This window comes from Callithrix jacchus, chromosome X, assembly GCF_049354715.1.
Source record: "Callithrix jacchus isolate 240 chromosome X, calJac240_pri, whole genome shotgun sequence".
NCBI classification, from domain to species: Eukaryota; Metazoa; Chordata; class Mammalia; order Primates; family Cebidae; genus Callithrix; species Callithrix jacchus.
Genome location: NC_133524.1, coordinates 44,362,548 through 44,367,715, shown reverse-complemented (window position 1 = coordinate 44,367,715; position 5,168 = coordinate 44,362,548). Strand labels below are relative to the sequence as shown.

The following is a 5,168-nucleotide window of genomic DNA, read 5'->3' as shown; positions in this document are numbered from 1 at the left end:
TATATGACATCCTGGGAAGAACAAATCTATAGTGACAATAAAAACATCAGTGGTATCCAGGGTTTGTGGGGGAGGAATGTAAGGTTCAAAAGATAATACACAAGATTTTTGTGTTTGTGCTTTAGGATGGTGAAAATATTCTCTACAGTATTGTAATTGTAATAACATGGCACTGTCCAGTATGTCTAAACGCACTGAACTTAATGTATACAAACTAAACAATTGTTTAGAAAGTAGGAGCATCCCTGGATGGAATGAGGAATGTGACAAATCGTCTAAAGGCATTATAAACAAAGGCTGGACTGAGCTGGTTGCCTCCTATTATTGTGGAGGTGACTCACTTCATCCCAACTTCTTGATACTTTCACTTCTGGAGGTCATATTTCTCTAAGTTCTTCCAGAAAAAGCTTTAATGCCACCTTAGCCTTTTTTACAGTCCAGCTCTTAATTTTTTTCCTCTTGTTCCCCGATAATAACATGAGTGTGGATCCAGCTTGTCCCCAAAGCCTGCCTTGCTATGGAGCATCCAACTGTAAAGAATCTTCACCTATGCCTATGACTTGTGGGCTTGAAGAAAACTATCCATCCTTGCAAATGTCTTCTGCTGAGATGCCTCACACGGAGACTCTCTCTCCTTTTCCTTCCTCCATGGATCTGCTTATTCAGGACAGCCCTGATTCTTCTACCAGTCCCAAAGGCAAATAACACACTTCTGCAGAGAAGAGCACCACAAAAAAGGAAGACAAGGTCCCAGTCAAGAAACAGAAGACCAGAACTGTGTTCTCTTCCACCCAGCTGTGTGTACTCAATGATGGATTTCAGAGACAGAACTACCTCAGCCTCCAGCAGATGAAGAACTTTCCAACATCCTGAATCTTAGCTACAGACAGGTTAAGACCTGGTTCCAGAACCAGAGAATGAAATCTAAGAGGTGGCAGAAAAACAACTGGCCAAAGAATAGCAATGGTGTGACTTGGGCCTCAGCACTTACCTACCTACAACAGCCTCTACCCTTCTTACCACCAGGGATGCCTGGTGAACACAGCTGGGAACCTTCCAATGTGGAGCAACCAGACCTGGAGCAATTCAACCTGGAGCAACCAGACCCAGAACATCCAGTCCTGGAGCAACCACTCCTGGAACACTGAGACCTGGTGCATCCAGTCCTGGAACAACCAGGCCTGGAACAGTCCCTTCTGTAACCATGGAGAGGAATCTTGGCAGTCCTATATGCAGTTCCAGCCAAATTCTCCTGCCAGTGACTTGGAGGTTGCCTTGGAAACTTCTGGGGAAAGCCAAAATGTAATACAGCAGACCACTAGGTATTTTAGTACTCCACAAACTATGGATTCATTCCTAAACTACTCCATGAACATGCAACCAGAAGCTATGTGAAAAAGAGTGAAATTGGTATTATTCAATTGCAGTCTGGGCACTAGCTGAATTCTCCTTCTCCCCTCCTCCCCTTCCTCATAGTATTTTTCTTGTTTCGAAACCACATGTTCTGGTTTCCATTATGCCTATCCAGTCAATTTGGTGGAGGGAGGGGTATGGTTGGAGCCTAATCAGAGAGGTTTCTTTCTTTTTTCCTATTGGATCTTCCTGAAGAAAAGACGTTTTAATAACCTTGCCTGCTAAGGATAACATGATATAAGCTGTCTCTGGCTATAGATAAGTAGATATAATGCTAGTTTGAATATCTTTAGGGTTTAGAATCTAACCTCAAGAAAAAGAAATAAAAGTACAAATTGGGGTGATGAACGTATATTCCTATTTTTGGGGATGGGAGTCTTTAAAAAAAAAACTATTGAGGTGAAGGGTTAAGCTATAATATACTTCATTTATTTCCTCAGCCTTTTTGGCTCTGTTTTACTATAGTTCCTATTCTGTTGGTTGTGCTAATATTTGTAGAAAGAGGTCTTGCATTTGCTGCATCATAATGACATTAGTACTACTTTGGCTGGTTTAAGTACAAATGAAACAACCATTTTTTCTTTAAAAATGTATTACAAAGGCTGGGCGCGGTGGCTCATGCCTGTAATTCCAGCACTTTGGGAGGCCAAGGTGGGTAGATCATGAGGTCAAGAGATAGAGACCGTCCTGGCCAACATGGTGAAACCCCGTCTCTACTAAAAATACAAAAATTAGCTGGGCGTGGTGGCATGTGTCTGTAGTCCCAGCTACTCAGGAGGCTGAGGCAGGAGAATTGCTTGAACCTGGGAGGTGGAGGCTGCAGTGAGTCGAGATTGCGCCAGTGTACTCCAGCCTGGAGCCTGGTGACAGAGCGAGAGTCTGTCTCAAAAAAAAAAAAAATGTATTACAAATATAAAAAAAAACGACATCAATGAAGTCAGTGAGGGAACAGGGTGTTGACCAAAGTAACTTTGGAAATAAATGGAGTCTACAAAACTAAAGGCCAATGAAACTGTATAGAAGCCTGTATTCTTGTTGATAAATTGTAAATGTGAATTAACAATTCCAGTAATGCTGTATATGTATACTGGAATTGAACAATTAAGTGAATGAATGAGAGATGATTGGAGCCAGGTATCTCACTGCTGGAGTGAGAGTTTATAGATGAGTATCAGGTGAAGGCTAGAGTGATTCATGTGGTAATAGAGTTAGAGACAACAGTATGAACTCATATTTAGGTGTATAGAGATACATATAGTATGGTTACATATAGAAATATTCATAGATATGGGTATATGCATGGGTATACACACTTATCTCTCCTCCCTCTATCAGCAGAGAGGACCTAGGAGCAACAACACCCCAGTAGCAACAAGCTCATCTTGTGCCCTGATCTTGTTTTCTAATATTATTCTCCAATAAAGGGACTCAGGGCTTCTTGGGGGAAATTCCAGATTCTAAGACTGAGGCAAGAAATTTACAAGATGAGCCTGACGCACCATGTAGTGCCAGAAATCAAGGAAGTGCTAAGCAACAACAACAACAAAATCAAACCACATGTATGTTGTAGAACACAGGAGTCAACTGAAAGAGCTCCCAATAGCCACAATGGGAGCAATTCAAGCAACGAAATACAGTAGTATTGGATTATAACCCAAAGTACAAGATCAATATCTGTGAGTCCATACTGTTATAAACAAATCATTGAATAAATATATACGTGTGGAAGAATAGACAAATCTGTGCAGAAGAATTCCCAATAAATTATGGAGATACTCTGCCCTCAAGGAGGTGGAGCCATAATTTCCCACTTCTTCAGTGTGGACTGTGCACATTGATTGACTTCCTTCCAAAGTTGCAGTATAGAAAAAGGGAAATAAAACAGTAAATGCACAGTGGAGAAATATAACAGTACCTCAGCCAAGTGATCCAGGTCAATATCAAGAGTGATAAATCATGTTGATAATATTATATACACTTGATATGACATGATGAGATTGACACTTTATGGCTGAGGTCTTCTTCTGAAAATCCGACAATCCCAGTCTAATCATGAAATCATCAGACAAATCCCAATTAAGATACATGCTACAAAATATTTGACCAATTCTCCTCTAAACTGTGAAGAGTATCAAAAACACAGAAAGTCTGAAAAAAACATAGTAGCCAATAGAATCCTAAGGAGACATGATGATTAAATATAATGTGGTGTCCTGAATGGCAAAGTAAAACAGAAAAAAGACAATAGGTAATAACTAAGAAAATCTGAATAAAGCAAGGACTTCAGTTAATAATAACATATCAATATTCATTTGTTAATTGTGACAAATGTACCATAGTAATGGGAGATGTTAATAGTAGAAGAAATTGTGTGCGGAGTTTATAAGAACTCTCTATCCAATCTTTATTTATTTATTTTTAATCTAAAACTGTTTTAAAAATGCAGTTTATTTAAAAACGAAAAGCAATGAGTCAGGGTTTTGGATGGCGCTCCTTTAAATCCAAGAAACATAGCCAGAAGTGTTGCAAAAGCATTGAATGAATTCCACCTACCCATAGAGCATTGACGTTTGTATTTGTTGTTGGCAACGAAATTTTGTAAATGTGTCAGCATACTAAAAAAAAAACAAAAGTTTCACAAAGGCTTACAAAATAAGATATTTTTCTTTGATGGTATCATTAGAAGCTTCCTGAACAGCACACAAGCGTTTTTAGTCCAGCTGGAGGATGTTGAGATGCAGCGTACCTGCCAGTTATCCCATAGCTTACCTCTTAACATAGCAAGAAACATCAGTAATTATACAGTCAATGATAGTATTTGATAGAGACACTATTTCTGAATTCTCCCTCTACTCAAAGTTACCTATCAATGCAACCAGTCCCAGAGCACAGGGCTACAAAATCTTCATAAATTGAGTGTGTCATCTTTCTCCGGAAAAGACATGTCTATTAACTAGCTCAACATCTCATCGATGTATTGAATATCTTTCATTTGCTTGTATTCTATACCCCTCTTTGCTCTGTGCCATGGAAGGCTGAACTCTGGGTTACATTAAAGGGCTCATTTTTTTTCTGACTTCCTGTTGGGTTTAGACAGTGGGAAACACCAACAGGAGAACAAACAGGAAGAGATGAGGTTAGAGTATTTATTCCTGATTCCGTCCATGCAGCATTGCTGAGTACTGTCTGCATTCCTTAGAAGGGCTTCAGCCCTTTCCTTAGCCCTTTACACAGTACCACATGGCCCTAGTCTGTTTCCTTATCCTGTTGGGCCTAGGGTTGTAAAACATTCAACATATTTCAGCCTGGGGCTATTGCACTTTCTCTTGTGCTTTTCCTGTCTTTGTATATTTATAAATAGTTCTATTATTATACCTTTCCTCAAATTAACTTAATTTGACTGTACCATCTGTTTCCCTTTGGAACCCTAACTGATATACCTGAAATTTCAAATGTCCCCATCTATATCCCCAACCCCAGATCTGCTTCTCCAGCAGTAGTCTTCCGCCATAGTCATTTAACGATGACTCCATTCTTTCAGTTGCTCAAGCCAAACAGCTTGACTTGATTCTTACCTTTCAAACCTTACATAAAATTAACATCCTATATATCTATCTTAAAAATGTATCCAGAGTCTGACCACTTTTTAATGTTTCCACTACTATTACTACACTGGCTCAAGCCACTATCATCTGTTATGTAGATTGTTACAGGTTCCTCTTAACTGGTTTTCCTGCTTCCATCTTTGCCCTCTA

General features: G+C 39.5%; 1 pseudogene; it reads left to right on the top strand.

Annotated features, from left to right (window-relative positions):
* Positions 1-477: 477 nt before the first annotated feature.
* On the top strand, positions 478-1,395 carry LOC100403189 (homeobox protein NANOG-like; annotated as a pseudogene).
* The last annotated feature ends 3,773 nt before the right edge of the window (positions 1,396-5,168 follow it).